This window comes from Cottoperca gobio, chromosome 1 (assembly GCF_900634415.1).
Source record: "Cottoperca gobio chromosome 1, fCotGob3.1, whole genome shotgun sequence".
Classification (NCBI taxonomy): domain Eukaryota; kingdom Metazoa; phylum Chordata; class Actinopteri; order Perciformes; family Bovichtidae; genus Cottoperca; species Cottoperca gobio.
In genome coordinates this window covers 13,700,325-13,722,733 of record NC_041355.1, presented here as the reverse complement: position 1 = coordinate 13,722,733, position 22,409 = coordinate 13,700,325, and the positions used below count along the sequence as shown (strand labels likewise).

At 39.9% G+C, this 22,409-nt stretch overlaps 1 long non-coding RNA gene across 1 annotated transcript; it reads right to left on the bottom strand.

The window, feature by feature from the left end:
- Positions 1 to 281: 281 nt before the first annotated feature.
- On the bottom strand, positions 282 to 21,119 carry LOC115015748 (uncharacterized). The gene is made up of 2 exons (XR_003833026.1): positions 20,270 to 21,119; positions 282 to 500 (listed from the first exon to the last, which is right to left on the bottom strand). It is a non-coding gene; the product is annotated as an uncharacterized LOC115015748 (long non-coding RNA).
- Positions 21,120 to 22,409: the final 1,290 nt, after the last annotated feature.

Here is a 22,409-nt window from a genome sequence, read left to right as displayed (position 1 = left end):
TAGCATGATATTCATATACTTGGCTCAACCTGGCCGCCATTGTTATCACAGCCAATTGGCCACTTCCATTTTTCGATACAGGTCCCGTGAGCATGAAAGCTTGGCAGATGTGGAGGCAATCTTATTCTTTGAGCTGCATCCAACTCTTTAGTGACAGGACAAACATGATTGCCAAACTAATTCATCTTGCACAAACATGTCCAATCATTTCATTTGACACGCTTCAATTGATTGGTGCAGAACACACTAGACACAGCACCAATTACCGACAAAAGAAATAGTCAGGACACAAGATTTTATTAGGAATTAGGGCAATGATGAAGGTGCTGTGTTCATGTGTATCGTTCCCTCTGGCCTAAGGGGAGAAAACGACTTTGTTCCCTCATTTCCATTTCCCTCCCTCTCCTGACATGTGTTGAACCGCACGTCAGGAAGCTGCCGTTTTGTAATGCAAACCTTGGGCGGAGTGCTTGAAGCTCACCTGGATCGTTGCTCACACGCTGCAACACACACAAACAAAGTCACTACAGAAATTCCTCACAGCAGCATCAAGTGCAAAACATTCCAGAAAGAATATATTTATCAGATTTTTGTCAGTTCAAATAGTCAACATCAAAAATGTTTGGAATTTACTAATGTCAGATTTATTAAATATCAGTTTCATATGACTATCAAGCAGTCCTACAGGGTGAGGAGTACAAAATGTTCTAAAGCGTGTAAAAGGGCTTCATATTAGCACTAAGACACCAGCCGAGGTTATTAACTTTTCATAGGCCAGATACACACTAGATGACTAAACTAGTTTCACAAAGTCTCAGACAAACCCCAAAAACATTTTAGCATCTCTCCATCTGCCCTCCCATGATCCTGAATCTAATTATGGCTCAATCATTATGAAACTTTATATCGTCATCCACAGTAGGCTTGTTGCTTTTTTTATTTAATTTAAATAAAACCCATCTAGTTCATTTTCATGTAGGATATCAGTGCCTGCATCCATCAAATGAAAAAACTCAAATTTGTAAAAAATAAAAGACATGTTACTAGCAATTGGTAATTGAGACTACAGAGGTTGTTGGGAACTCTGGTGGAAAAACTACTGTATGATACTACCACGGATTCTCATTGACCTCAAACACTTGAGGAAATAAACAAATTAATCTTAACACTAGCCTTTTTCTAAGCTTTCGAGGTTCGTTTTTATTTCCAAGGTCAAGAGGGAACTTTCATGCTCTACCTCAAACATACGTTTTCCGTTTCTGTTGTGCAATTTCTTTTTACTTATCTGCAGATATAAATGCCAATACTGGCAGCAATAAACTAACAGTGGCCACTATAACGACCTGGCTCTACTACTGCATAGTATCCATAACAGTCAGACACATATTGACATAGTAAACTGTGCAACAGACACACAGCTAGTGTGCTTGATTGAAACAACTACCGTACTCTAATAATAGATTAGTCGTCTCTTAAAGAAAAAAATGACAAACATTTGCTTCCTTTTCTTTGTGGTATAGTTAATATATTTGGATTTTGGTCTGCTGGTTGGACAAAACAAGGAGGAGAGAGGAAGCGCAAAGGATGAGTCAATCATAAAGAGACCTCAGTGGACAGAGGTAGATGTTTAAATGACAAACATCCTCTCGTGGGAATGTAAACACAGTCTGTGCAGGGTGAAGTGGCTCCATGACCACTGAACCTTTCCTGGAATAGAGAGAGAAAAGGAAGCAAAGAAAAGGAACAAACAGCTACTCTGCTGCGCTTTTCTCCAGAGACCAAACACACAGAGGCATTATTCTTCCTCATCAGCAGGGGGAGGACCCTCAGCTCTGCAGGCCATCTGTCAATCACTAGGTTTCACAGACGTGCTCAGTGAGTGGTCCAGACACCCATCAATCATTGTCCAATCCCTGCCCTGCTGAGTCGGTGAGGATGCTCCTACGGCTGTCAATCATCCTACGGCTAGTACACAACACGCTGTGTGTTTTGATTCTGCTCAGCAGAGAGAACACCGATGTAACATTTTCAGTAATAGTTTGAAATTAAACCAGGTGGGAATGTAAACACACCTCAAGTGGAATATTTGGCTTTCCGACACGGCTACATTTCTGAAGCTCTATTTACAAAGGGAAGATAAAGTGAGCATGCAGCTCTTCAGAAACGCCCTGCTTCTCATAACACTGCTTCTTAGCACACACCTGTGAGCAGATGAACACCAGAACAAATTGATATCGTGTGAGAAAAATGAAGCCGGTTTAGTCATTCTGATTATGTTAACTGTAGCTGTGTATGTTGTTTAAACAGGGAGGGAGGGGAGTATGAAGACAAACACATATGCAATACTTAATATGAAGTATTAAAGGTACTGCAAACCCCCACAGCATTGAGGGTTAGCTATGTGCATGCAGGGTCTTTAAATTACAATTTTGTCTTGAAGGTAAAAACCAACGAGGAGGACAAGTTCACACCTTTACTCATGAAAGTAACACATTACATTCATTTGGCACCTTTTGCTGCAAAGTGATTTCTAATAGGTGCCTTCAACCTTCACATCAACAAGAGTTAATATTCTAAAATGGCCTTTAGCTGCACAGGTACCACACAGGTATTCAAGATGCCTAAAATCAGTGATTCACAGTTTGCCTGTGCATGTCTTTAAAGTGGGTTTGATTTGGGTCGTCGGGTTAATTCTTTCAGTCGTGTCTGATTCACTTCTGAGAACTAAGTCTTTCAAAATTGTTACAAATGTGTCTGATTGTGGGACAGGAACAAAAACCATGTACTGACCTATGATTTACAAATGTAAGAACAGAATGGTGTTCATATCTTTAGATCAGGAAGTGAAACTAGAAAGTCTTTTCAGCACCAAGTCAGCCTCTGCACTTTGAAGAGGCACTCTTGCAGGCTAACAGCGTGCAGACGTGATAACCAGTATTCTTGTTGAGTTTATGGTTCAGTGGTTGAATATCAGAGGTTAGTTCAATGACATAACGATAAAGGATAAAAAAAAACAAAAAACAAAAAAGGTTAATGATGAATAAAGTAGCACAAGCTCTTTGGTGCTGTACTTGTTTCTGTGAGAAGTCTGAAGCACTGTATGGGTGTTATTAGACTACATGTAGAGATGTCTGTGTAATTGCTCCGACAGGTCTGGGGTATCTGCCTAGATGAACTTCATGGGAAGACAGTCCTGCAGAGCTGCACGAACAGCACTGATATCACTTTATTTTACTCTGTGTGCATTAACTCTAAAGTAAAGAGATAGAAATGGGTCTTCATGGCCGATTCGCAGTGAAGCACAGATCTGATGTCAGTTTGGGTTTGTCGCTCCTTGTGAATCGCATGAATAAAGAAGGACGTGAGCTGCTCCTGGATCTGAGTGCAAAAGGTTAGATACAGACTTCCACCTGAACCACCAAAAAACAAGGACTGCTTCACTCCGTTTATGTGCACAAGAGACTGTGTGCGTGTGCGTACGTGCGTGTGAGTGAGCCAGATAAAGAAAACATCTGGAGGCATTCCTGAGACGCCTGAGTGGTGACAACAGCCAACCTGGCAGGAAAGACGGGGAGGAGAGAGGGAGGGATTAAGGGAAAGGTAAACTAAGAGCAGGGAGACGGGGAGAGACAATAAAGCGATAAAGTCACTGGCCTACGTTTCACTACACTCCCTACAGTCTCCTCTACTGATTTGTATCGTGTTAAATACCACATGGATGAGACTGAACCTATTTAAAACAGGAGTGTTGTCAGGTGGAAGCCTCATATCTTCAGAGATTTATGTGTCTTAGTAACAAGACTAACAGGTCTACAGTCTTGTTTGTGGCTCTGAGAGGATGTACATACGCACAAAATATTCTAAAACCCTATGGTGACGTTTTAAGACCGTTTGTTTTGTCCAAACAACATTTCATAACCCAAATATATTACATTTACTATGATATGAGAGAAAAGCTGCAAATCCTTACATGAAAAGCTTGGAACCACCCAAAGGTTGGTATACTTAAATAACAAAACAACTTTACATTGTTGCAGATGTTTTTCTTTCTATCGACTAATTGTTAAACAACTTTTAGAACAATGTCTTTTAAAACTACTACTAATTTGTACTGGTACTCCAAAATGATTATTATTAATAATAATAATAATAATAATGGGCTAGATAGTTACAAATGTACATATAGTAGCATAATGTCGCACAGTACTAAAGTATTATTTTATTTTAATAGTCTGTGCTGTGCCAAAGAATATTCAAACAACTTAAACAAATATACACAGCTTATATGAGAAGTTAATGTCACAAGTCACTGAATTAATTTATTTTAGCATTCAATAATTATAAAGATAATATTGCATACCATGATCATTTAGGTCAGGGCCATTATACAGCAAAATGATCCCATTAAAAGTCAGCTAAACACAAAACTCTTTCTTCACACTGCACTTTCTGTGCCCCTCCCACCGATTATACTAAAACTGCCTTTGGGAGGGAAATTTTTCCCCATTTAGTTTCACGGCATCTCAGTTCCCTTGCTGACACTCCTCCTTTTCATCTCTTTCTGTACACGCAGAGGGAGGGATGAGACTGCAGGGAAGAGGAGACCAGAGACAGACACCACCCTTCCCCACGAGACAGACAAAGGCCAAGAAAGCCAGAAAAAGAGAGACAGGAGGGAGGAGAAGAGAGGGAGCCAAAGAGGGTCAGCCAGAAAATGATAAAGAAGCAGGTGGAGGAGAAAGGGAGGGTGGTCGACCCACAGTGCCAGAGGCGGCTGATGGATAAAAGAGCATGTGAGAGCCTGCTGGGAGGCCAGACTCACTGCCAAACACACAGACATCAGACACATGGGGGGGACGAGGGAGGATGAGAGAGGGAGCTTGTGTTCATGGGTGGAGAAGAGTTCATTGAGAGCACATTTGGCAGAGTGCTACTGCCGTAAAGTAGTCTAACATACACAATAAAAAGGGCTGCATAAATAAATACATTTCTGGAAAATCAAAAACTATTTCCAATTCAAAAGGTGCTATAGTTGTCTCTTCTTGCACCCCTGATTTGTTTTCGACCATCATTAAAGATGAAGACTTGAATCATCTTTCTAACGCGCATCTTGCAATTCACTATCACAATCACATCGTCATGTTGTCTTTTTAGAGACACAATTCCGACTTGTTCCTCAAGACCTCCTGCATCACTAAGAAAAAGCAAAGCAGGGGTGAGTGTGATGGCCAGGAAGGGAACAAGGAATGGCTCAAGCACTCAAAGGAGGAAGCAGAAGGAGAAGAGGGAGGCCAGGGATTCACAGTCTATTTGAACAGCAGTGAGCGAGCTGAGACTGAGAATCTGGCAGAAAAAGTTAAAGAAAGCGCTAGTGTCCTTGCTCCGTGGGCCCACAGTAGCTCTGGTTAATTTTATACTCGGCACTCGAAACACTTTGGCTTCATGTGCCACTGTGCAACTTCCAACACTGTGTCCAGTTCTCTTTATACAGCCATAGGACAGACACACAGGGTCCAACCACTTCCACACAAACACTGAGTGCAAAACATGTGACAAACTATCATCTGATGTACATCTTTAGAGGACATGCTGCTTCATCTATAGCTTGTAGCAGTTTCTGTGGAGAGTCTCTTGTATCGTGTCACACGCTGCATGTGCAATCTCTTCTTCTTTAGTGTCCACAATGATATCAGTGGAATGAGGAGTCTGGTCTACAGCCATGTTAAAGGCTCTGTGAGGCTGTACTTAGGCACAGCAGCTAAATGAGCTGGATGCTAAATAAACACTAACATAATCACAATTGCTGAATTTGCTTTTCATGCTACTCGGTTCTTTTCTCAATTTCATTTTTGCACTGCCGATAGTGCTCCATATTAGGCGGGATTATTTGGCGATCGTCATAGAGATACTGCGTGAAACTGGCGTGACATCTCCCGAATGAGTCTTTTAATTTTCAGTACGATTAGGAAAAAAAATTTTAAAAAAATTTAGGTGCGCGGAAAATACCTGGTCGTCTGCGCATTAGTTGGTTCAGCTGAGTCATGACTAACAGCTGACTGCAAGTTACAATGTGTGTGTGAAAAACATGTATAACCGAGTGTGTGAGCATGTGGGCAGAGACAGAAACTGGCTACGAGTACGTCACATTTGTATTTTGAGATCACCCATGGGAGACTGCGCGGCTGTACACGGTGAATCAGGAGCACCCCGGAGATTCATTACCTTTAGTGTATGTGTCACAGCATTAACGGTTATGACAGTTGGGTTCAGGTGTGGCAGCAGCAGAGACCCGTGCAGCAGGTCTCTCTCTCTCTGTGTGTGTGTGTGTGTGTGGGTGTGTGTGTTGTCAGGACCTGCAGGGACAAGTTCAGCTCACCAACAGTTATGTGGTCACAGTTAAGGGACATTACTGACTCTGGATTTCAAGTTAGTTGGCTTTGGCACAATACATACAGTACACGCTGAACACTTTTGCATCGAGTTATGAATCAAAAGGGAAAAGTGGGTTTTCATTGTAAGAATTTCTATATTTTTGTCCTTAGATCTATATAAAAAAAGGAAGATAGATGATAATAAGGTATTAAGTCTCAGTTAGGTAGCTACAGACAGAATGGCCTGGTGACGCCCCCGTTGGCAAAAGAAATACAGAATTTTTTAATCTAAATTTTTTTACCAGGTAACTTTATTCAGCATCTTGGTTGTGCAAGAGCGGTTTTCGAGTAACAATAAACAAGCAACTGTTTTCATATTAAATGTGTCCCGTTACATAATTTCAGTTTAATCCGTTTAGTCTGTCATCATCCCGTGTTTAATATTGTTGAAAGCACTCAGCTTTGCAGAGGCCCAAGCTGGGATAGAAACAACAAGTTAAAGGTGTGGCTTAGAAATAAAAGGCATATTTTTTAGGAGACAAGTGTGGAAACAACAAACCTGTGGATGAGACATTAGACAGTAGATAAGAGAGATAAAATGGGTGTGTTGGCTGATAAATTAAGCAGACACCATTTAACTGAATTGAAAGAGGGAGAGGTTTGAATCAGGTTACATAAAGTATTTAGTTATAATGGACCTGATTGAGTAACCACAGTTTAATTTAAGCAAAAGTTTAATCAAGTGGGAGGAGAAAAAGCATTTCAATCCCATCTCTAATTACATAGCGGAATATAATTTCAGAGCATGCGCTTAGTTAATTGTCCTCTGAGAGAGTCCACTCTCATTAAAGCATCCAAAAAAAAGAAGAAGTGATATGTAAATTGTGTTAAATCAACATTTTGTACATGCATACAAAATGCCCCACTGACTCTAAATAGGGATGAATTCCTAAATAAGACTGGGAATGGCTAGCTGCGTGTGCGCATGCGTGTAAACCTTTAGGCAGAAAAACTATGACATCATCCTGTTGCCAGCTGTTCCTATGACAGCACAGCATCTAGGTAACACACCCGGAAACACCTGTCCCCTCCTTTTCCTCAGATATCTATTTGTCTAACGATCCCTCAGCGTTCAGGCTTGCCGACTTTCGAATGAGCAGGAGCTGAATGAAGACAAAGCCGGGTGTCACACTGACTGAGTGTTAAATATCCAGCGAGCTGTGCAAAGCTGCAAACTTACATTCCAGACATGAACTGAAGGTGGTGGTAATCTCAAGACAAATGTAAAACGCATAACGCAGATGAAAAGTACTAACTAACAAGTTTGTTTGTTCTCGCTATGGCTTCACATTTCACATGGTCATTTATTTACACTGCAAGTCTGTTGGTGCGCATGATGAAATCATGACATGGCACTTTATTGCATCAGCAAACATGTACTGCTTAAAGAAGCCTGACTAAATGTGTTTTTGCAGCACCGCCTCAATTTATCGCTATAAAGTGCTGCAAAATAAGGAGTTAACATTTTAAGTTTCTTCCTTACAAGACAGGAATAGGACAGCAACTATCTAGGAGTTTTATCATCACTTAAAAAGGGGAACTCCACTTATTTTACACTTTCAAACCTGTTTCCTCTTCCTCCCTTGCCACTGTGGCAGGTCACTGAACATTTCTAATGGCCACTCAATGTTATTGTCTGCCACTTCTAAAGTCGACGTCAGTGGTACCAGACAGTAGAAATATCTCATGTAATTCTAATCCCTGACGATTTATAATTTAGGAATCGCCTTAAAACTATGCATTTCTTAATATAAAATGAGATATTACTTACCTGCCACAACAATTGGCAACATTTACCCTGTTTCTGACAGATGCTGATTTCATTACCTGCCTTGCAGAGTAGTACTGCATATAAAAAAAGCTAGATGAAGCCGAACACATTATTCATTCTACACATTGTAGAATGAATAAAACTATATATAGTTATATTTTGCAATACTAATGGTAAATAAATAAATAACAATGTTTTTTACATTTTGAACCGATTTAATTCAAAGGCATTTGACTGCAACTCCACCCAGCTCCCCCACTATACATTCCTACATTACTAAACCTCCCAGTGGGCCCAATGCTATCAGTGTAACTCGATCTCCAACCCTTTCTAATGAGAGGGATTGTTTGTGGGGGAGACTTTAATAACTGCACGTTGCCTATTTATATCTTAGAAGTCACACCCTCTGTGTATGACGCACAAAAACACACACAAACCCCAGACACACACACACACACACACACACACGCGCGCGCATCAACTTTGACAAATACTTTCTGTACTGCAATGGAAGATTTGATCAAAACCATGCTGGCAAATATTTGCCCGCTTTGCTCAGTCAAAACAAATATATAATAAGCTTTATTTGTATAGCACCTTTCATACAAGAATTGTAGCCTAAAGTGCTTCACAACAAAAACATTAGACAAAATTAGAGAGAATAAGAGCTTTTACAGTACAGTAATCACAGTGTTGCTGTAAATGAGTGTGAAATAGCATTGGAAATCATGCCAAGTTTCCCGATCTGCCGGGAAAACTATCAGAGCCATATTTTGAAAGCATGAGATCAACAATGGGCCCCTGTGGCCTTTCAACTGCTTTACTCCCTTTGAATTTTACATTTACAGCGTCAACCTCTTTATTGACCTATTAACGTTTAAAACACAGACGTCTCTGCGAGTCCAGATTCTTTTGGCAAAATCTAGGTTCAAAGCATGTTTCATAAATAAACCCCAGTTTGTTAAGTTTTATGAAATCTATCGATTAAAGCCAGTTTTTCTCCAGTAATATTCTTTACTTTTCCACTAATTGTGTAAAGAACATGAAACTTCCTCTTTTTCCCGCGGTATCAATCTATTTGATCTCAGGTTTTTCAAAAATACACTCTGAAATGTATACGCATTCAACGTTAAACCAGTTATAGCAACAATGAACAGTACAGAATGAAAGCATTTAAAGTAGTTTAAAGTGGCATAGAGTAGCAGCATTAAAGATTGTATAAAATATCACCATTAAAAGGCTAAAGTGTGAAATAGCATTAAAAATAGTATAAAATAAATGTTTTAAACTATCAGAGCCATATTTTGAAAGCATGAGATCAATAATAATAATAATAATAATAATAATAATAATAATAATAATGCACACATGTATTTCTAATTTTAACTGTTTACTTAAGCAATCATACAGTAATCTATTTTTTTAAATGGTGATCTCCAACATTCACAATTGTTTTCTTACTGTGGAAATACGCCAGACCACCAACAGTCTTAATTAACATATATTCACGGTCCAGGTTTGTGCATGACAGAATTAGCATGCAGACAGTAATAACTTATTCAGTAAGGTAACCATGTTTAGCCTGCAAGTGTGATGTGTATTTGGCTGCAGCAACATCACTTAAAAGCAAAAGTATTTTCCTTCTAATTATCCCCGGGGGAGGACGACTCTTGAGGTCCGACCATACTCAAATGGGAAAACAAGAGGACTGTAGAGGGAGAGCAGGAAAGGAGGAGGAGAGCAGCTGGTGCGTAGCCTGGACCGGAGAGAGGGAGTGATAGCGGGAGAGGGTTGAAGAGAGAGGGGAGGAGGGGGGAGTAAGATAACAGAAGGGCAACATGGTAGATCAATTTACATTCACGACTGGTCCAGAACCTTTCATCAGAGGGAGTTTAAACTGCAATACAGAGGCCAGAAAATGTTTCCTTAATGTAGCAGTGGATGTTGCAGAACTTTGCATTTGGCTAAATCCAAGGCTAAGCATAAATAACAAATTAATTATTTGGAAGGAATGAGTGGGAAAGGGTATTCTTACAGTAGGAAATGTATATTGCACCAATACGTCTGATGGTTTTAAACAACAAAATGATTTACCAAAAATTCAGTTCTGTAGATATCTTCAACTACGCCTTATATTGCGAAAGATCTTAGGGTCACGTTTACAATCTCCAAGGTCAGCAGATGAGTTACATAAAATTATCCGGGTCTTTGGTGAAGGACAACATCAAATGCCTCAAATATTATAGAATGCTTTTAGAATATGGAGGGAATAAAAGTGTCGCAGCCCCTAAATTTGTCTGGGAATGAGATTTGGGTGCATCATTTGAGATTCTGTCTAAAGAGTTTATATTATTAGGAGACCGTAAAGTCTTATCTGCTTTTCGACAAACTTTTATGATTGAACAGCAAATAATTCTCAGGAACTGGAAGACAGCTGGAGATCCTCCTCTTCAGGACTGTGTGACTGAATTAGGAAAAGTAGATGCATATGACAGAATGTGATATAGGACCCAGGACAGACACATATCTCCTGGCATTGGGCATGTATATAAAAGTCTTAGTTTAAAATAGAATGTTGTCTACTGTACGACTAATGCGTTTATCCTAAAATAATTCATTCATTTTAATTTTCTTAATCTATGGTGCTACACTGAAATACGAGTAATGAGGTACATGATTAACATGATTTACTACAACGTCAGGGATGTGTTGGTGTAAATGTAAAACTCCCAACACATCATCACTGCGAGGACGCTGGTACAGTGAAGCTCAGCCAGCAAAAGAAACACCAAGCATGGTAACTATCCATCGACTATTATAACCACTTCCCTCTGTGTAAAATCTTCTGCTTGAGTGAGAAATCTACGGTCTTCAAAAGCCTCAGCTCTGGACTACAGATAACAATATCAACTAATTGCAGATATAGTATTAGGCATCTGTGTATGTTGGCCAATAAGTAAGAAGAAATTGCAATAGAGAAATCTAACTCTGTTTGAGGTCACCATGGCCTCTCCACCGGTCCTGCATAGTATGTATCTAAGGAATCTGTATCAAGCTTTGCTACCAAATATCAACGTTGGTATCATCTTAAAAAATCCAATATCCGTCAGGCTTTACATTGAACAACAGACACTGCTGAACATGAACACAGCAAGTCTCGCTTTCATTTACAAACTGTCCCCAATTTTTCATAAAACCCTTAGTCTATGTTTTGAATTTGTGATATCGGGAAATATGGTCTTGCTGTCGATATAACATTATTGTAATGAAACTTGTGACTTACACACCTAACACAGTATTTATTGATGTTTTCACTTTTTTCATATTGGGTCCTTGATCATTGAACGTATAGAACCAGATTGATGTATAGTTACAGCCCTATTAAAAATATGGGTATAGAAAATTGCACAGGACCACTATTACTATAATTGTAAACATACAAAATGGCAACATTGGGAACCAAAGCTGCATGCCGGTTGTCAGCTCTATACTTACTGACTTAAGTCCGCTACATACTGTTTTACTTTAGAGATTATGCACGAGGCAGCATTATGCTGACACACATATATTCATCTTGTTATCTGCCATAACCAAGTTTCCGCCTGTTCTGTTGTAAAATGTCGGAGATGACACAACCAACATCCTTCTTTTTCAGTATGGACATTTTAGCTGCTTGTTTCCACCATTTACTTACACTATAGGCACCAATTTTCATTTTAATTGGTCTCCACATCCTGCCACACTACATGGTTAAGCCACAGAATTTCTAAATTTGACAGAAAATTCTTTGGAGCCCACATGGCATTGGGAAACTCTGCTATCAGTCAATCACTCAAGATTGTACAGCGTCATTCAACACTACAGTTCTCCCACACAATGTCTTTGTCCAAGACCACGTTCATGTCAAACCATGCTGAATCTGCCCAGTCCACCAGGGGCTTTCTGTGGTCAAAATTGACAGTGAGGTTTGTTTAACCTGGCAACTGAGGGTTAGTATATTATATAGAGACTTTTGGCAACCATCTTCATACCCTGCAAGGGGAAAAACTGTATTAAAATTCCCTCTGAATCCATGGCGACATAGCAAGCAAGATAAACGTTTTCCCCCACAAGTCATTTTCTAGAACAGAAAATGAACACCGACATTCTGTTGCATTACCCGTTAAATTGGATGGTAAAGTCATAATGCTTAAAAACCACACGCAGATTACACCAGCAGTTGCCTGTTGTCAAATTTGGGGGCAAAATATCCTTAACATGGTCGGATAAAAATAATTAATAAGCTACCTTTAGATTTATTATGGAGGTATCCCCCGACTGTCTAATGAGGCTTACACATACAGTATTAGCGCTTTATAGTTGTAGTGCGAGCTCTCAGGAACCATGCCTAGTTTATCGCATTAGGTTGGCTGAGATTTCTTTGTTCATGAACTGTTTACCAGCCGATCCCCTGCTGTGGGGGAAATCACCATGCGTAAATCACCATTATGTGTGCAAAAGGAGGAGAACATTGTACACTTATGTGGCAGGCAGTGTGGGAGGTGAATTAAGAATTCATTTAAAACTATGAATAAACAGTTTATTGGCCAAGTCCTGCACAATATTGTTCATCAACACCATATCAAAGCCATAAACTACAGTTGTAAATACACATACTTATCAATAGAATCTGTCAAAACACAGCATTTCCTGATTATTTTTAATATCTAATATTGCATCAGCTTATATATCCTCAAATATCTTGTATTATTCTGGGAAGAGTACATTTCCCTAAAATGAAAGGCCTCCCAGAGATTACAGCATAATGCTCTCTGTGGATTTCTTTCTTCTAAAAGCTCAGTGTGGGGTTTTATATTGACAGTATTTCGATGCAGACTAAACCATTTAGTTTATTTGCTGGGAGGTTCACCAGAACAACAACTATTCACTTAATGAATTCTTCATCCTGTTTGTTTAATATTCTAGTTAAAGAAAGAAACACTATAACTACGCTTTTAAAATCGCTACTTCTACATTTCTCAACACGCATTTTTGGCTTTCAATTTCAGAAAAATCTTCCAGCTCTTCCAGAGATAGTTAATAACCTAACCGAGTGGCTGTTTAAACAGCACGACAGCGCTGAGCGATGGGGCTGCGATCGATACATGTGGCACGGGGGCCCTGGGCACTGCCACAATGAGGAGGGGTCAAGGGTCAAGGTATGTCGTAGTGCAAGGCTGATGTTGACAAGCCATGCGAAAGGGTAAGTGAAGTTTAATTATAGAACTGCAGTCATTCCTCAAAGACTAAAACATAAACAAGCATGGTTACCAAATGTTTAGTAATGCAGACATGAAGACACAACTTCAGCATCTGTAAACTATTCTAACAGAGGAGTAAAATGTCTGTTACATTTAGGTTTTGGCTGAGTGACCCACCCTGACTTGCTCCTGTACATCCTTCTAACCATCCTTCTTTTTCCAGCCCTCCCAGAAAGCTGGGAGGGTTCACTGGCCAAGGATCAGTGATGTCACGCCAGTGTGTGAGCTCACTGTTGCTGGCTTGTGTGTGTGTGTGTGTGTGTGTGTGTGTGTGTGTGTGTGTGTGTGTGTGTGTGTGTGTGTGTGTGTGTGTGTGAGTGTGTGAGTGTGTGAGTGTGTAGGAAGGAGGGGTCCATCTGAAGCAGGAATGCAGGGGTACGGTACATCGCTATGAGGTCATGAGAATTATGGGATGTTTGCACAAAGGGAAGGTCACAAAGATGTGAATGAGAGATAAGGAAACCGGGCAATATCCATGAAGAGAAACATCAGCTTGGAGTAGCTGCTGGGGCCAAACTATGAAGCACAAACACGGTTTAAATACACGAGGGATTTCAGTATTCGTGTACATTTCATGTAAAAGCAAACACCCTCAGCCCTCCATCGACAAAAACAACCCACACGTCATTAGGTAGGGTTTCACGACATGAGGAAAATATGCAATAACGTTGTTGAATATTGCGATAATGATATTATTTGCATTATTAAACAGATATAAAAGTTTAATATATATATATATTTTGTGCAGGCCTACTATTAACCACACTTAATACTATATAGGGCTTTACTACCCAGCCTGAGGGTGGGCACTTTGGTGGGTTGGTTGGTGAGGGTGTGGTCACCAATATGCTCCAGCCAGGATGAGGAAAATGAACTCACAGTGAACTGAATGTGATCTGAGCTGCCGGTGTCAGACAATACAACCTATTGTACTACTGCGGCTGTAGAGTCTCATCAGCATAATGCCCTTTAGACCTCCCCTTCCCTCAGCCCTCCACCCTCAGGCCCAAGTAAAGCCTTACCCACATCTGACCTGCTCCTATCAGAGCAGCAATAATACAGCTACAGTAGTGCTTTTCAAAATGGCCAAGTCAAGGTGCGAAAATATATATAATTAAAGATAGACAGATTGTTCAGAGTTAACAATAGGCTGGGCCACTGCATTTCATTCATGAGAGAATGAAAGTATCAGGGAAACATGTTTGATCCTAGCAGGTCTACAGGAGTGGGTAGCAAACTATAAACCATGTCAGCAAACTTCCTCTGAAAACAAAAGTGTTGTTGTTGCTAAACAATTCAACCATTAAGGAGATTTTGATCAAATCATGATCTACGTCAGCAGATGGAGTTGCCTATGGGTCATGGAAATGTACATGCATGTGCTTCTTTTTGCAGATGACTGTATACGTTTTCTGCCACTATTAATCTATTTGTTGATCTAGTCTCATAAAAAAGTAGGAAATTGTAAAAGGTAGTTCCTTTTACAATATAGTAAAAAGGATAGTACATGTTGTTGATTTTAACACCCTCCTCCTAAATAAACTAAATTTCAGTTCCGCATTATTTTTTTTATAATTTTGAATTGATACAAACACATCCATAGACACGTCCTTTAGCAAGGACATCTTATCCCTGCACTGGAAAATGGCTACCGACAGACACAGATGATCTTCTGTAATGTGAACACCATATTGGGACACTGAATAGAGCCCATCAGAGGACAGTGGCCTAACTGTGCCCAATACTTAGATGCAACAGATTGTTACTACAGCATTGGCCATGTGGAGAGCATTTTTGGCCATCCTCACATGAGAATTAAAAAATGCAGATGGGTTTTTGAAGGATTTTGATTCCAAAATGATAGATAGAGAGAGCATGTCCATCTTGGCTATGTTCAGCCTCAAATTAGTTTCAATGGCCAACTATGCTGTATTGTTGGGAGATATTGAAATTCCCCTACTGACGATATTGGTTTAAGAAAAACAACAATATACAAAATTATCATCCAAGAAAAAGCTAAAGCGAGGAACATAAATACATATATATCACTATCTCTCTAAAACCCCAGGTTGATTGCTTAATGTGGTATGAATTTTGGTCTGGTTGCTCTTTGTGGATGGAGTCGGTGGCAGATTAGCATATTCTGTTGGATGGTGAGTTTTAAGATTGGGGCTGAAATTTGTGGTTTTTCCATCTTTAGTCACGACTTGTTTTTTTGCACGGCATATAAAATCACCATGTACATGTTCTCTGACTCTCCTTTGCTGTTTTGAGCAAGAGAGAGCAAAGAGTCTCCACATTTGCATTCTTTTTGCTAACAAGATCGAACATCTTTCCTGCTGGAGTTAAGGCTACATAGTAATTACGCAGAGCATCAGACGTATGCTAGCGTGTGTAGATTTTTTTTTTGATACGCTACAACAAGGCGGCGAAGCAGAGAAAGCAAGAGAAAAAGAGAGACATGAATACAGCATAAAACTCCAATAATTGAATATGGTTCTGTTATCATGAACACGCGAGGGACATTATTGTAGGCCGACCAATAACGTGTTGAACCATAATCTCTTGATATCGCTCCAGCCTCCTTTGCTGGTAATCACGGGTAAAGATACTTTTCTATTCGATTCCTCGATATGCTGAGTAGCTTTGATAATCCATTATTCACAGTGTCTGTAACAGTTTCATAAATGCTATATTTTCCTTGTGGGTCAGAGAACATAAAGCACACAGTCAGTAGAACCAGTATGAGGTTATGATCATGTGTTACAAGCATAAATATAGCATTATTCATGCGAGAGATTGGATGGTATGTTAGGGAGTCCTGTTAGACTACATTATTTTATTCAACTGAGAGGCCAGACATAAAAATAAATGAGAATATTATCATCTCTCTCTCCAAGTCTCCATTTGCTCAACTGTTCCTTGGTGCACTATTGTGGATTCTGTCTGCCTACATGGCCCCAAGGCAGCGCTGAGAAAAGCCTACTTTGTGCACATAACTGTCTCCTTACGTCATGGTAAGTCTTATGGGAAGTACTCCTATGCATTCCCTGGAGTGTCTGACTCTTTCTGTGCGTGTCAGCTGTTACATCTGTGTGTTTGAGAGTGTGTGCGTTTGCCAACATGAACATTTGTGCTCATGTACATTTAGGGAAACCACTCAGTTGTCTGGGCTTTTGCAGTGAACATTTAAACAGCAAACATGTCAAACAAGCAGAAACCGCCAGATATCTATCTGTCAGTGTACTGTACAGAGCAGTGACACCCCCCCTCCTTCCATTCTTGTCTCCCCTCAAGAAGTGTGACGCAGTTGGGTTTGTATTGGGGCTGTTTAATATAGTCTTCCTGCGGGCCAAACAAATGGCACACCGTGAGAGGGTTGGTCCACTGCCAGCTTCATATCTAAAGAAATAGAAACTTAAAAGGAGAACTCCGATTTTAAACATAAATGTCTGTTTACAGGTGTTGGGGAGTACTACTGCATATGTGGGGGGGGGGGGGGAAGTTATATACAGCCTTTTGTGGCTCCAAAGTGAGCTGCTCAAACTCTGATAAATCTCGGTCTCTTAAACTGCATGCATTTGTATCCTTTAAAAAAAAGCAAACCTCTTTTCAAAGCAATAATTCAGTAGTCCTTAAAACCTATAAAAAGTGAAACATCTAGATGTCGGAATTGTTGTCGAAAACATTTCCAACATACAAAGCTACAGAGACACTCATCCCAGATTCCACACAGCATCCGTCACAGCATCTACCTTACTAAGATACCCAATGAAAAACTGTGGTGGTGTGAAAACTAATTACTTGCTCTGGTTCTGTGGACAAAAAAGGGGGGGGGGGGGAGTAATGGTTTCCAGTGTTGTCAAAGTGGTGACGACTGAAAGTAAGCCCTTTCAGTTTCCCGCAGTATGTCATAGATCAAAGGGAGACCATGAGCTCTGTCCATCTCCATCTTTCCGTCTCTTCATTGACCACCTATTTTCTGTGAGCCTAATTAGGGCTTGGTCAAAACAAACTGAAACCGCACCTCATATGGGGCAAAAAAGTAAATGTCAGAACTGCCTTCAGGCACCTTGGTATTACCATTTCTTATCTCATGATTGCAGTCCTGCAGTGTTTTAAGAAAGACACTACCAGTAGTTAATTTGGGATGCTGCAAAAATCAGTTGGCTTCATCGTGTGAGCAGATTAACATTGTCGAGCTCCAGCCTCATTGGGTGGTTGATTGAATCAATGATGTTTCTCACAAACTGGTCACTGGAGCAGGCAAACTAACGAGGCACGACCAAATTTAGCTCTATGTGTTTGGCACAGATTTTCAAAACCCTGGTTGTTTTCCATATGAAGATTTCTGATACAGAGTGAGTGAAAAAACATTTTACATCCATTTAGTAACTAAGCTGTCTAGCCTGGGGACATTAAGGCACCAAAGCTAGAATTAAACCTGGTTGAAGTGGCAAACTAACCCAGTACAAAGCTTTTTAAAGCAGTCAAAAAACATGCTGCACTTAGGCAGGATAATTAGACACAGACTGTGGCTCATTTTACTACTGACACATGCTGGAGTTCATGACTTCCTGGAGCTAATTAAAGAGGGAAGAAAAAGTCAATGGAGACGTCGTCTATGTGTACGGAGACATGTCTAAGATAAAAATGTTATCAGGCTGCAACTAACGATTGTAAAATGACTGATTATCCAGCAGATTACCCTCTCGTGTAAACGAGCAATTATTTGGCATTTTTGTTTGAAAAGCGATTAATTGCTTATCAAAATAGCTGCAGATTAATTTTCTGTTTGTCAACTAAGAGATTAATCTCCTGATTGTTGAAATTTATACTGGACTAAAGCTGTGAACAAACCCGAGGACAAATACTTAAACCACACATAATGACTGATTTCCACCAACAATAAAGATTTTCAGAATCAGAAAGGAACACCTAGTAAACAACTTAGTAAATAGTGGATTGAGCAACAGTAGACTGCAAGTTATGTCACCAGGCAAAATCCTTTAAATCCCGTGAGAACATGAACTCTCACATGTACCTGTATCAAAAAACATAAAAAACTAGAAGGGCACTCGGGAGAGCTCGAACCACCAGCATTGCTGAATGCCCAATCTCACAATGTAAACTAAAGTAAAACTAATTTGTGTATCCGCCCCGTGATTCAGGATCCATAAAAAGTAATTGGTTCTGCCTTGCCCCGTGCTACAACCACGCAACCAAGTTTCATGAAAATCAGGCCACTCATTTTTCCATAATCCTGCTGATAAACATACAAACCAAATTTAGAACATAACCTTTTATGTGGAGGTTACTTCTATACTATAATAATCAATCAACAAACAGCATGCCTTGCCATTTATAATGCAATGGAGGAAAAAGGTAAAATAAGAGTGAAATGTTTGATGGAAGGGAAGTGGGTAAACTAGAACTGTTAGTGTTTAGTCAGCATTGTATGACACATAACACACACAAACATTGGTTGCAAATGTGAAATCTTCAGCCAACAATCATTGCAAATAGCACTTTTTAACCTGCATATTGTTAGTCAACTTAAAAATGAGTCGCACTATTGTCCCACTTCTGCATTTCGTGTGCACCTGTCTCAATTGGCTACTTCTAATTATATCAATGCTAATTTGTCTCATGTCTCACTGCCTTCCTACAAAATTTACATCAGAGTTCCTAAATCGCAAAAACAAGAATGTGTGATTGCAGAGCAAACAGGTAAGGCACATACACCCGCTTTACCTGCATGAGCACTAGCACCTGTATTTCCAAACACCACACTCACATGTCAAGTCAACTGATACACAACACTTGCATGGACTGAAATGTCAGTGTGTCAAGCTCCACTGGAACAATGGCTCACTAGGTTCAGTCGTATGAATTTCATAATTCTTGTCTATCTCCTTGCAGCTCTCTGTCGTAAGAATTTCAAAATAAATGACTACATCGTTTCGTTAAGCTTAGTGACTCAACAAAGCAAAGGTCCCATAACATATTGCCTACATGCACCATCAGTTAAATTGTGGGTGTTTTACCCGAATACAATAATATACAGCATAAACTATTTCCAGTAAAATGCAAAGCAAACAGCCTTCCTGCTCGCTGTTGCTTTCATGAATGAGTAATGCCCAATGAGAGTTGGGAATGGTGTGTGTAATGTGGGTTATAACAAAAAACATTATTGTGCCGGCATGCACCTGCCTTAACTCTTTGTAACTAACACACACACTGTGACTGAACACTGCTGGAGCTCTCTGCACAAGCCCTCTCCAAAACCAGAAAGCGTCCCATCATACATTATTAACAAAACACAAAGTATCCCATTTCCAATTCAATTGAGTGGTAGGTAGTTCCTCACAGTGGGGTCCCAGGGCCACTAAAGGTCCTAGAAAAGCACGGCAAATCAGGAATATTTCACCTACCCACTTTATATGCATCAACAAGCAGCTCAGTTAATGCATCCGTTTTTGCTTGCTAAATACTTTTACTTCCAAATTATGTTGCATCTTGAGATGGAAAAATCAGTCTTTGGTTGAACTGCTCACAACTAAGGCCATGTGATGAAGGGTCACAAGCAAATATGGCTTCATTTTAAGGCGTCACAAGCCCAAAATAATGTTGTGAACCACTGGTTTAAAATATTTACTTGCGGAGGAAGGGTCAGAAGACCACCCAAGATCCTTTACAAAATACGTCAATACGTTATATTGGACCATGCAAGCAGGTTGCAGGTCATCTCTTCCTCGTCAACTTACTTGTATGGAGTCGTTCGCCATCGTTGTCCCTGTTGCTCTGTTGTCAGCCAGTTTGCCGTTTCACAGACAACCTGTGCACATGTGGGATTTGTACCTCGCGTCAACGTATTGTCTCCTTTCAAAGACAATAAAACTAAAAGAACCGGGTATTCGCCCAGCAAGTGCTATCTCAAACTTTATACAAACAGTCTGTATTGACACAAAGACAAACAGTCAAGAGGTAATCCGCATTGTTGGCTTGCCTGACCGCGCCTGAATTGATCCTCCCTTCGCTGTGTTAAACCAACGATAGCTCACAAAAATAAAATGTGTTCACTGTCTGCACGTTTAAAAAAAAAAATCAGACATTCGCACAACATAAAAAACAAACTATTAAGCTCAACAGTCATTTTCCATCTTGCCATTCAACAGCTAGCAGGAGCCCTATAAAATCCATCCGCTCTTCCGTCATGTCCTGCTGAACCCGAGCGGGGACAAAGTCACATCCACAGGCAACAGAACAAGGAAAAAAAGCCTCTTCTTCCCCCTTTCCTTTTCCCGGTAACATCCGTGAGACGTGAACACGCCTCAGTCTCTTGTTGTCCGTATCACATGCCACACACAAAAAAGCCGCCTGTCAGTCCTTCACGAGCTGCTCCTACAGTCAAAACGAGGGACAATAGAAAGCTAATCTGTCCGTTAAATATCCCGCTAGCTAAAGTCAAAAACGTGCAAACATAAAAAATAAAAACCCGTTCTTCGTTACGCTACACAGGATGAGTGCAGACAACATCTCATCACATTCAAACAACGGGTAACTGCCGGGTGAGCAGCTCGGCTCAGCACACACCACTTGTAAAATAGACACTGCCGCGAGCTCCCGACGCTGGAGCAATGCCGCCTGGGCGTTCATTGGTCCAATTCTGGGCGGCGGGAGCGCGCACGGATGTATCATGTGACATGCGCAAGCCATCATTGTCAACTGTAAACTTGTAATGAACCAACTGTTGAACATGTCATGTTAGCTTTACAAGAACAACAGTGGTGGAAGAAGTACTCAGATATTTTACTTAAGTTAAAAGTAGCAATACTAAATTATAAAAATACTCTTTTACAAGAAAATACCAAATCTTACTTAGGTAAAAGTACAAAAGTATTAGCATTAAAATGTACTGAAATAACCAAAAGTAAAACTACCCTATATGCAGACTGTCCCATTTCAGAATAATATATATTATGTTATTGGAAGATAATTCTTGATGCATTAATGTGAACATCACTTTAATGTAGCAGATGTTAATTGCCTATTACTTATACCCTGCCGGGTAGCTTTATGTGGCTATAGACACATTTATTTTGCTTTAACTTATCATTATAAAGTATATGTTGATTGCACAATATAATGGCTATAGAATAATGCTACAATTTGCATTTAGATTGGTTTCCTATACGCCTCGCTTTTACTATGCAATTCTCCCTGCCACCGGGGTACGATCTCCCTGGAAAATGAAAGCTCGATGTTTTTGGCACAAAGGAAGTGCGTCAATCATTGCACAGCCAAAACAGGAAAGGGTACATCTTTGTTTTTCCCGGTAGCTATCCCCAGTTACCAAAGAGTGTCAATGTTACTATCCCCAGTAGCGTGAATACAATTTTGACCTGAAGAATTATGGGATCACTTAGGTTATTATAATTCACCCGAAGATGAATGTCTGTACCAAAATGTTCTTGGGAATCCATCCAAAAGTTGAGATATTTCAGTCTGGACCAAATTGGTGGACCGACCATCCCCAGAGACATGCCACTAGCATGGCTAAAAATATAAACATTTTCTCTAAAATGTAATGGAGTGGAATTATAGAGTAGCAGAAAATGGAACTACTCAAATAAAGATTAAATTACATTAAAATGTTACTTAAATGCAGTACTCTGTTGTCTATTCAATTAATCGGCTGCCATTTTCAAGGCTACTCTAATCGATGCAATAAACCAGGTGTTTTACAGGAGTAAGACAAAGACTTCTCAAGTGGGGCTCATTGGAAACAAAACAACTAATGAAGAAATGAAGAAATATTAAAATTGTGTCTCAAGTCCTGAAGTTTGTGACGTAATATTTTACTTTTAAAGACTGCTACTACTATAAAAATGTACATGAATATAA